The 12,233-nt window shown below is 44.9% G+C and overlaps 2 protein-coding genes across 13 annotated transcripts in view; one reads left to right on the forward strand and one right to left on the reverse strand.

The window, feature by feature from the left end:
- LOC135910324 (uncharacterized) overlaps positions 1–12,233 on the forward strand; it is a 312,252-nt gene that overhangs the window by 205,438 nt on the left and 94,581 nt on the right. The gene's annotated exons all lie outside the window — the stretch shown is intronic.
- The window catches only part of LOC135910322 (uncharacterized PE-PGRS family protein PE_PGRS46-like), a 146,287-nt gene that overhangs the window by 63,314 nt on the left and 70,740 nt on the right, over positions 1–12,233 (reverse strand). The gene's annotated exons all lie outside the window — the stretch shown is intronic.

Genomic DNA, 12,233 nt, shown 5'->3' on the forward strand with positions numbered 1-12,233 from the left:
CATTCGTGTCAAGCGATGAAATCAGATAACACAACGTTCGGCGACAACAGACAGCGGATAGAAGCATCGATAACTTTCCAGAAACTTCGGACACATGCAGGCGCGTCCCGCGCTGTGCGATAACATTTGTTAGGCGACAATACTTGTCGCCCGATAAAGACAAGTACACGTGTCAATATTCATAAACACATCACTAATTGCCTTGAAAACGAACACATTTTGTCAATACCTCAACAAGCGTTTCGTAAAGATATTTCCATAGTTACAAAATGATTTGAATTATTGCACGATATCTCCTTCGCTGTCGACGAACAAAAGCAAACCGATCTTATCTCACGTGACTTTTCTAAAGCAATTGACCGGGTATCACATCGAAAACTAATAAAAAAATTACAGGTGATAATAGGTAAAAGACAAATTAAAGACTGGATTAGCGTTTGCTTTACCAAGCCGGCACAATTTGTAAATATAAATGAGCAGAAGTTTGAAGTGACAGAAGTTACATCAGGAGTACTGCAGGGCAGTGTCCTGGCTCCCATATTATTGGGAATTTTTGTTAATAATCTACCCTCATCCATCAGCGCTAACAGAAAGCTTTTCGCTGATGATTGCACCATTTATAAAGAAATTAACTCTCCTTAATTCCTTTCATAGTGTCCTCAACAATGCCTTAATAGCAGTATAAGAATGATGTGCGAAATGACAAATGACTTTAAATGTAAGAAAAAAAAACTAGCTTTGCTAAGTATAACATGTAAACAAAATATATCGGGCTTTTCCTACACCATTGGTGACACCCAAATAACTATAGCCAAGAAACACAAGTACCTTGGAACACAAGTACTCCCAAGAAAATCCTAAACTTGCCTGACCTTTGGTTGCCTCGAAAGTCGCCTCGCCTTAATCTTTTTCGCAAAATCTATTCTGATAACGACTTCAAGGGCGTCCTGTTTCATCCACCTCATTATATATCTTCAGCGTCCAATAATCGCTTCAAGGTGGGTCTGCCGTCTTGTCGCTCAAAATTGTGTAATTACTTTCTCTGTTCTCCGAACAAGCATCGCATGGAACCACTTTCCCTTCTTAATCGCAAGCATAACTGATGACAACGAGTTCAAGATCGGTTTACAACATGCCTTGTAATATTCTGTTCTTAGCTGCACGTCTTGCCATGTTCCTCCACTCCTTTGTTATAAATACCTTGGTGCATGTTCACATTTCTTGTGATCTTTCGTGGAATACGCATGTCAAACATGTAACTTTGGACCCTGAAAGTATTTCCTCCGAACGAAAACTTTGCAAATCAATACTCAAGACCAACACCGCTCCTTGCAGTCGCCCTACCATCTTTACCGACCGTGAAACTAGACGAGTGCAGGATAAGCACGAATTTATCAACACTATAAAGCGGGGCTCCCTGAATATGGCAAATCAGGCATTCGGAAATCTGCAGTTTTATGAGCGGTAAGTTCTGTGGTCTAACCAAGAGTAGCACGAAGCTACAAATTTGCAGCCTTCCCAAAAACCTCTTCCACCTTCCGCCTCTCTGCATAATTAATTTGAGAAGAAAAACAAATGACTGTTTCTTGCGTTGGTCGTTTTTCAGCAAGTACTTCAAGGGAAGCTACATCTGGGTGGTCAAAATATACGCCGACTTCATCGCACTCTGCGACCTTACTTATTGTGGGGAAAGCGATTTAGAGTTGTGATAAGTGTCACACTACCAGTGTGACGTAAGATTTCAAGGCGCCACGTGCCGTATGCAGCATTCCTCTTAAACCACCGCAAATGCAATAATGCCGGCGCAAACACGTGACAAGACCTCAAAAGGCACTTTGCTAGGCTATGTTATAATGGGTCAGTTATACCGAGCAGCCGTTAACGAGCAGCACTCCAGAGTTCATTTATCAAACACTCAAAACACTAACCAGCTCTTCCACCATGCTAGAATGCAGCGTCAAAAAAAGTACTTTTTTTTCGCACATCGTACTATGTTGCTAAGGCCTTTGGTAGAAGAGTCAAGTTTTCAACAGCTATAGAAGGGGACCAACAGATTCCGAGTCTGTGTAAGACAAAGCATGCTCTGCACAATGCAGTAGCCTGAAATATCTCGTGCGTTAGGAAAGCTGTGCAAACAAGTTTCTAAAAAAGTCTGGTAGAGCAAAAAATATTTAAATTTCAGCCATGCAGCACGTCTCATGGCCATTGAAGTGCTTGAAAAGCTGTGGTATATGAGTAATCGCTATGCTTTGTTAACTACGTTATACAGACGTAATGGCTATTTTCAAGCACTGTCCGATCCAACTTCTTTTAAATAATATAGTACCCATAGAGCTCCTAACCACAGTATTGCTGCCCAAGTTTTCGATTGCAGCTGGTCGCAACAATTGAAAAAGAATTGAAAAGAAATCTGTTCGAAATTCACTTTATTGTGGCGCTCATACCTTTCCCTCGGAGTTCTGCGATAACGCTCTCTCGAATTTAGAAAGCGCACTCTGCTCAAGTAGAAGGCTGGCTGTGAAATATATTTATTTCTCTCATTGCCCTCCATTCCGGGAACACGGAAACACACAGTGGATTCGTTATTGCTCAGTAAAACTATCCATTACACATGCTTCCTTAGCAGTAAAGTCTAATCAATTTGCTGTATTGATGGTCATAAAATGACAATTTTCCTACAGAAGTCATACAGGTTGGTATTCACAAGCTGGAGATGTTTGGCCGAAAATCGACGGAATCAAGCTTGAACAAAAATTTAAATACAGCACCCACAAAAAGAAAGAGAGAGGCTATTAGTAAAATACATCAGGTTCAGCTATGAGTAAGCCTGATGATGTCTTAACTATGTGGCCGCTGGGCTCATATTGGCAACATAAAAAAAAATATGTTCAAGGGAGCTGTTATCGCGAACAACCAGCCGATGAATTGCAGTGTTAGCAATAAACTACAGCTGCAGAGTGATAGAAACAAAGCTTCTATTATCCCATTTGACCAAAAAATCCTAAGAGCAGTGCGTAAGAACACGTGTTGGGAAATTCATTAAGCTGGGTTTTTCGTACGCCGTTCTTTAGCCATCGCGCCAAGAGCGCAACAGCAATGGCGGTGTCCGCCATGGTGGCGTAGTATCTATGGAGTTGCGCCTAAGCGCGAGGACGCAGCACCGAATTCCGGCCGCGGCGGCCCAATTTTAATGAAGGCGAAGTGCAAGAACGTTCGTGCACCGGGCATTTGGCGCATGTTAAAGAAGCAGTCTCCCGCTGTAATTAATTGATTCGGATTCCCAACACTACGGCGTGCCTCATAATCGTATTGAGGTTTGAGTACGTAAAACCCCAGAACCTCACTTCACTTAGCAGTGACTGTGCATTCAGCTCGCAGCACCGTTTGCGGGCTAGGAGGAAGCAATGGCTCTGACTATACCATAATATACGCCCAAAAAATCCAGCGCCGTTGCGCCGTCACCAAATATTAATACAGCGCATCAGTCGCCTGTAGCTTAGACCGTGCTCTCACCGTCAAACTAAGCCAGTCTACCAGTCCACCAAACCAGTCCTACCACAAGATTTGATCACAATCGTTGCATCGTCAAAGTCACGGTGCAATAGAAGTCGTTATTGTGCGCAGGTATATGAATACCACACGCTACAGCTTTCAAAGACGATGAGTGCTTCCTTAGTCGCTCGCCTAAACATCGAGCCGTTTGGCAAATGTAAACTTTACCACAGCTTTGCAGAATCTTGTAAACAGCTTTAGCAGCGCAAGTCACAGCAGGCTTTACACATCTTTTCCCACGTGCATGTCTAGCCTTTTTCCATTTGCTTTGATCACGTGCTAGAGAGCACAACCTGTGCAGTTTACATAGGGGTTTGAAAACAACGTCCAACTCATGCTTACGTCCGATTTCATTCAATTCATGCGAAACTGCGTGTATATATGGCATCAGCACAGCCTTTCTGGTCGCCGCCTTTTCTGCAATGTTGCCGCGCGCGGGTGTCATTTTGTGCTTCTCGGTTTGTGTCGCACAACGGGAAGATATATATATATATATATATATATATATATATATATATATATATATATATATATATATATATATATATATATATATATATGACTAAAGAAATGAGAAGTTTTACGTTTGTTGCTCAATGCTTTCTATAGTTGCACTATCTTTTACAGCTTATTGTCTCATTATTACGGTTATGTCGCTGTGGTTTACCGTTCCGTTGGAATGTCGCGTCCGTAACATTTCTGTCATTCTTTTTTCATTATTACTGTTTAACACTCCCATGTTAATTACACGACTTCACTGAAGACACTCTGTGTGATTTATTCCTTGTTATTATATTATGTTTTCTTCTTTTCCCTAGCGAATCGGGAACTAAATAATTCTTTTTCATCTCGGTTGCGCTTGCGGTTGTAGGTTCTAAATAGATACGGTTTTTAGATGTCTTGTATTCTATGAATTTTCTATGTACTGCCCCCTTACTCGATGCCTCACTTTGAGGGCTGTAAGGTATTTTTAAATAAATAAATATATATAACAGACAGGACGGCCCTTGCCATCCTGTCTACTTCATTTCTTTGTCCCCGCCTTTTGTGCTCTTCAATGTAATTACAGATATGAAATATCCACGAAAGTGAATGGGACAGCGGCACTGCAGGAGCTCAATTGGTAAGAGCATCGCACACGTAACGCCATGGCGTGGGTTCGTATACAACCTCCCCGCAGCTGTTTCTTCACCCAAATTTCCTTCAATTAATTTGTCGTTTCAGTACTTCTACTAGAACTACAAATAATTTGCCTGATGCTGTTCTTTGTGTCATTGTTTGTCGGCTTCTCATGATGTCACTCATAAAGCCGAACCCATTGGTTTCCTGGCGTCACGTTCATTGACATACACACACACATATATATATATATATATATATATATATATAAACTTGAGTGGTGCTACAAGGTAAACAGAACAAGTATTTAATTTCGACAGTTTCGATCGGTGGACCGATCTTCGTCAGGGTTTACAAAAAAATGGCAGTTCGGCCGTGGTAGAGAAGACACCAGACCGGGTACCCGGTCGTTCTTACATACATCAAACCGCGAGGAACAGTTGTGACAGTGATTGATTTTCGGCGCCTTGGCAGATTTACAGCGGCCTTTGGCAGCTATGCAGGGCAAGAGGAAGGCGGAGTCACATGTATGTAGAGCAAGGAGGTAAGTGAGGGAAAAAAAGGAAAAAGGAAGAAAGCAAGAAAACGGAAAGAAAAAGAAAAAAGCACTCAGGAGGAGGGAGACGTAAGTAAGACGGAGAGGGAGGGGGGCGGGAAGTAGCGGCAGCTAGGTTCCCGTGCACCCGAGACAAGGAGGGAGAAAGCGGTCGCTTCGCAGCTCCAGTGCGTGGGCTGCCGTTGTAGTGGGAGCGGGTGGCGGGGGGCACAATAGAGAAGGGGCCCAGAAGGAAGACAGAAGAGCTGCAACTTCTAGAAAGAAACACACTGTCACAGTACAAATATACAAGGCACGGCCCGTTCCGGCAGCTTTGTGGTCCAGCTACGGTGCGAAAGAAAAAAAAATAGTTCCAAAAAAGAATATATGCATGGGATTCGCAAAGCAAGTGCGCCCATGGGCTTAGATTTAGGGAGTCGAGTTAAATAGCCTCCTTGTGGTCAAATTTTTGAACGTTTAACAGACAACTGACATCAAGTCAGCACGTGCGTATTTCAGGAAGGGCAATAGGTCACTTCGAATGACCACTTCAGTGGCAGGGTCCAGGGAACTGAATTTATTGGTTTTCCGCTCGCCCCCTTGAGGCGCATGCGGAGGGGTGAGCAAGCAGTGAATAGCCAGCGTCTCAATTTTAGAATACATAGAATGTATTCGCGTTTCCCACGCGCTTTCACGGCATATCCCGGAGGCACGTCATCCGCCCCGGACTCTCATTAGTTCCTTTAGTGTACGTTCCAAATTTATGGATGAAAAAATGGCTGTGGCTTAGGTAAGGTTAAGCCCAGGATGCGAAGCATACTAGCCTTTATTTTAGTTGTTGAACCACTGTTTAGCCTGGTGAACTGCTGTTGCTTGGCTATATTTGGTTCGGCTAGACGAAGAAACAACTCATGCATTACTTCTTCGCCTTCAAGAGTGGAACGCGACAGCGTTCCCGTCGACCCGCCAAGGGGTGTAAGACAATGGGCTACAGGGCAGCGACTACGCGCCCCGCATTGGACGCGGTGAGCGTCGAGCAAAGCAGCGTTCGGCGCGGCAACGAAATGTGCGCCTGAGCAAGAGACGCACGCCTTAGAAACAGCGCGTTTCTAAGGCAACACCGCATTCACTAGAGGCGCTTTTGTACCGCTTTGAAGCGTTGTACTCGTGGCTCAGTGGTAGCGTCTCCGTCCCACACTCCGGAGACCCTGGTTCGATTCCCACCCAGCCCGTCTTGCAAGAGTTGAGCCAAAGCCACTTCTCCTCTGTCGTGACGTCACGGTGTCACGTGATTTCATGGTCACCGCCGCGCCTGAGGAGCTGGGTTGAGCCCTCGTAATATGCTTCGCATAAAAAGATTCTCTCTGCTCGCGTGTACGGGTGTGTTGGAAACCAGATTGCAAGAGCACAACGCTCACGCGTTCAAAGGAGTGATCCGGCAGCCGAACGTGCCTGGAGAAGGGTAAATTTGGGAGACTTTTCACATGCGCGCGGTGATTGTTAAACCGCAGGCGAAAAGGGGTCTCTGTTTGGCCGATATATTCCTGCTTACACACCTCGCATCGAATTTTGTACACGACGTTAGTGGAATCACAGTCAAGATTTTCGGTAATTTTATATACGAAGGGCGAGTTCGATGCTTCAGCCGTGTCTGCTGTTGTCATGTGACGGCATACCTTGCAACGAGGTTTCCCACACGGTCGACAGCCCTTGGGCGTGTTTGACTTCTTTGTCCTCGCCCTGACTAACAAATCCCTTAAATTTTTGTTTCTTCTATACACAACCCGAGGCGGCTGCTTGAAGATAGTAGCGAGTCGGATGCTCTGTTTCATGATATTAAAATGGCGGGTGAGAATGGCATTGACCCGCGGAGCACCGGTGGTGTATGTGAGGACCAAGTTTGGATCTGATTGTGTATTAGTATTGCTAACCTTTTCTCCCATTATCTGTGCTCGATCTAAGCTCCGGGCGCGTTCAATGGCATCGTCTACTATTTTCGGAGGATATTTTTGGCGTATGAGAGCAGATTTCAGTTCCTCCGCGTGTCGCTCAAATTGCGCAGATTCGGAACAGACTCTTCTGTATCTGTGGGCCTGGGAGTAGGGAATGCCTGTTTTGCAGTGATGGGGGTGGCTACTATAAAAATGCAGATATTGCTGACGATCTGTCGGCTTTTTGTATAGGGACGTGGAAATGCGACCGCCACTCAGTGACAGAGTGACGTCGAGGAAGTGAATACTATTTTGGGAGAAGTTGTGCGTAAAGCAGATTGACGGGTGCAGAGAATTGAAATTGGAAATGAAGTTTAAGAGACTTTGTTCATTGTCAGCCCACACAAAGAAAATGTCATCCAGGAATCGCTTATAAAATATTGGTTTTATGGCCGAGTTTGCGAGGAACGGTATTTCTAAAGATGCCATAAAGATATTTGCATAATTTGGCGCCATCTTCGTTCCCATGGCGGTTCCACTGGTTTGCAAATAATGCTTGTCCTCGAACTCAAAGTGATTATATTTCAGTACTAGATTTAAAAGAGTCTCAACTGTGTCTTTATCTAATTGCCTAGGTTGGCTGGAGTCGGCGTAAGCTGAAACTGCGGATGCTATGCCCTCGGCGTGAGGTATGTTGGTGTACAAAGATGCGACATCCATAGTGACCAAGTAACCCCCCGCCGGTACCGTCAGGTTTGATACCTCCCGAAGGAAATGATTTGTGTCTTTAATGTACGAGGGAAATGAAGATGGGATGTCCTTAATGAGACTGTCAATAAAGCTGGATATTTTCTCAGTCACTGTTCCATTACTGGAAACGATAGGCCGACCGGGATTGTTTATTTTGTGGATTTTGTGGACACGGCTGAAGCATCGAACTCGCCCTTCGTATATAAAATTACCGAAAATCTTGACTGTGATTCCACTAACGTCGTGTACAAAATTCGATGCGAGGTGTGTAAGCAGGAATATATCGGCCAAACAGAGACCCCTTTTCGCCTGCGGTTTAACAATCACCGCGCGCATGTGAAAAGTCTCCCCAATTTACCCTTCTCCAGGCACGTTCGGCTGCCGGATCACTCCTTTGAACGCGTGAGCGTTGTGCTCTTGCAATCTGGTTTCCAACACACCCGTGCACGCGAGCAGAGAGAATCTTTTTTCATCCATAAATTTGGAACGTACACTAAAGGAATTAATGAGAGTCCGGGGCGGATGACGTGCCTCCGGGATATGCCGTGAAAGCGCGTGGGAAACGCGAATACATTCTATGTATTTTAAAATTGAGACGCTGGCTATTCACTGCTTGCTCACCCCTCCGCATGCGCCTCAAGGGGGCGAGCGGAAAACCAATAAATTCAGTTCCCTGGACCCTGCCACTGAAGTGGTCATTCGAAGTGACCTATTGCCCTTCCTGAAATACGCACGTGCTGACTTGATGTCAGTTGTCTGTTAAACGTTCAAAAATTTGACCACAAGGAGGCTATTTAACTCGACTCCCTAAATCTAAGCCCATGGGCGCACTTGCTTTGCGAATCCCATGCATATATTCTTTTTTGGAACTATTTTTTTTTCTTTCGCACCGTAGCTGGACCACAAAGCTGCCGGAACGGGCCGTGCCTTGTATATTTGTACTGTGACACTGTGTTTCTTTCTAGAAGTTGCCGCTCTTCTGTCTTCCTTCTGGGCCCCTTCTCTATTGTGCCCCCCGCCACCCGCTCCCACTACAACGACAGCCCACGCACTGGAGCTGCGGAGCGACCGCTTGCTCCCTCCTTGTCTCGGGTGCACGGGAACCTAGCTGCCGCTACTTCCCGCCCCCCTCCCTCTCCGTCTTACTTACGTCTCCCTCCTCCTGAGTGCTTTTTTCTTTTTCTTTCCGTTTTCTTGCTTTCTTCCTTTTTCCTTTTTTTCCCCTCACTTACCTCCTTGCTCTACATACATGTGACTCCGCCTTCCTCTTGCCCTGCATAGCTGCCAAAGGCCGCTGTAAATCTGCCAAGGCGCCGAAAATCAATCACTGTCACAACTGTTCCTCTCGGTTTGATGTATGTAAGAACGACCGGGTACCCGGTCTGGTGTCTTCCCTACCACGGCCGAACTGCCATTTTTTTGTAAACCCTGACGAAGATCGGTCCACCGATCGAAACTGTCGAAATTAAATACTTGTTCTGTTTACCTTGTAGCACCACTCAAGTTTTTTACGTTTGAAAGGTAGCCTGAAGAAACCCTCTTTGCCTATATATATATATATATATATATATATATATATATATATATATATATATATATATATATATATATATATATATACAGTCATATAATGAGAAGCCAACAAACACTGACACCAAGTACAACATAGGGGAAATTGCATGTGCTTAATAAATGAACTAAAGTAATGATAAATTAATGGAAAAATTAAAGTGGATGAAAAAACAACTTGCCGCAGGTGGGAACCGAACCCACAACCTTCGCATGTCGCGTGCGATGCTCTACCAATTAAGCTACCGCGGCGGCGTTTCCCCATCCACTTTCTTGGGTATTTACGTGTACTAGTAGAACACTGGGAGTGTTAGCCAGCGCCCCCACTCACAGACCTTGGCGGCGGACGTGGAACGAAAAAGACGTTCCACGTCCGCCGCCAAGGTCTGTGAGTGGGGGCGCTGGCTAACACTCCCAGGGTTCTACTAGTACACATAAATACCCAAGAAAGTGGATGGGGAATCGCCGCCGCGGTAGCTTAATTGGTAGAGCATCGCACGCGACATGCGAAGGTTGTGGGTTCGGTTCCCACCTGCGGCAAGTTGTTTTTTCATCCACTTTAATTTTTCCATTAATTTATCATTACTTTAGTTCATTTATTAAGCACATGCAATTTCCCCTATGTTGTACTTGGTGTCAGTGTTTGTTGGCTTCTCATTATATGACTAATAAATATCGGGTCCCTCGGTTAACCCCCTTTCTTCTCGTTTATTACATAACGAGGGTCTCGAATCCGGCAACATTGATGCCTTCAGGTAGCATATGTGGGTTTATTGACCAGTAGCCTTCACCCGAAAAGATCACGTTCTCGTGACGCCTGCGGCAAAAAAAGACGTTCCACGTCCGCCGCCAAGGTCTGTGAGTGGGGGCGCTGGCTAACACTCCCAGGGTTCTACTAGTACACATAAATACCCAAGAAAGTGGATGGGGAAACGCCGCCGCGGTAGCTTAATTGGTAGAGCATCGCACGCGACATGCGAAGGTTGTGGGTTCGGTTCCCACCTGCGGCAAGTTGTTTTTTCATCCACTTTAATTTTTCCATTAATTTATCATTACTTTAGTTCATTTATTAAGCACATGCAATTTCCCCTATGTTGTACTTGGTGTCGTGTTTGTTGGCTTCTCATTATATGACTAATAAATATCGGGTCCCTCGGTTAACCCCCTTTCTTCTCGTTTATTACATAACGAGGGTCTCGAATCCGGCAACATTGATGCCTTCAGGTAGCATATGTGGGTTTATTGACCAGTAGCCTTCACCCGAAAAGATCACGTTCTCGTGACGCCTGCGGCAAAAAAAGACGTTCCACGTCCGCCGCCAAGGTCTGTGAGTGGGGGCGCTGGCTAACACTCCAAGGGTTCTACTAGTACACATAAATACCCAAGAAAGTGGATGGGGAAACGCCGCCGCGGTAGCTTAATTGGTAGAGCATCGCACGCGACATGCGAAGGTTGTGGGTTCGGTTCCCACCTGCGGCAAGTTGTTTTTTCATCCACTTTAATTTTTCCATTAATTTATCATTACTTTAGTTCATTTATTAAGCACATGCAATTTCCCCTATGTTGTACTTGGTGTCAGTGTTTGTTGGCTTCTCATTATATGACTAATAAATATCGGGTCCCTCGGTTAACCCCCTTTCTTCTCGTTTATTACATAACGAGGGTCTCGAATCCGGCAACATTGATGCCTTCAGGTAGCATATGTGGGTTTATTGACCAGTAGCCTTCACCCGAAAAGATCACGTTCTCGTGACGCCTGCGGCAAAAAAAGACGTTCCACGTCCGCCGCCAAGGTCTGTGAGTGGGGGCGCTGGCTAACACTCCCAGGGTTCTACTAGTACACATAAATACCCAAGAAAGTGGATGGGGAAACGCCGCCGCGGTAGCTTAATTGGTAGAGCATCGCACGCGACATGCGAAGGTTGTGGGTTCGGTTCCCACCTGCGGCAAGTTGTTTTTTCGTCCACTTTAATTTTTCCATTAATTTATCATTACTTTAGTTCATTTATTAAGCACATGCAATTTCCCCTATGTTGTACTTGGTGTCAGTGTTTGTTGGCTTCTCATTATATGACTAATAAATATCGGGTCCCTCGGTTAACCCCCTTTCTTCTCGTTTATTACATAACGAGGGTCTCGAATCCGGCAACATTGATGCCTTCAGGTAGCATATGTGGGTTTATTGACCAGTAGCCTTCACCCGAAAAGATCACGTTCTCGTGACGCCTGCGGCAAAAAAAGACGTTCCACGTCCGCCGCCAAGGTCTGTGAGTGGGGGCGCTGGCTAACACTCCCAGGGTTCTACTAGTACACATAAATACCCAAGAAAGTGGATGGGGAAACGCCGCCGCGGTAGCTTAATTGGTAGAGCATCGCACGCGACATGCGAAGGTTGTGGGTTCGGTTCCCACCTGCGGCAAGTTGTTTTTTCATCCACTTTAATTTTTCCATTAATTTATCATTACTTTAGTTCATTTATTAAGCACATGCAATTTCCCCTATGTTGTACTTGGTGTCAGTGTTTGTTGGCTTCTCATTATATGACTAATAAATATCGGGTCCCTCGGTTAACCCCCTTTCTTCTCGTCTATATATATATATATATATATATATATATATATATATATATATAATGAGAAGCCAACACACACTGACACCAAGTACAACATAGGGGAAATTGCATGTGCTTAATAAATGAAATAAAGTAATGATAAATTAATGGAAATTAAAGTGGATGAAAAAACAACTTGCCGCAGGTGGGAACCGAACCCACAACC

This window comes from Dermacentor albipictus, chromosome 8 (assembly GCF_038994185.2).
Source record: "Dermacentor albipictus isolate Rhodes 1998 colony chromosome 8, USDA_Dalb.pri_finalv2, whole genome shotgun sequence".
In the NCBI taxonomy this organism is placed as follows: Eukaryota; Metazoa; Arthropoda; class Arachnida; order Ixodida; family Ixodidae; genus Dermacentor; species Dermacentor albipictus.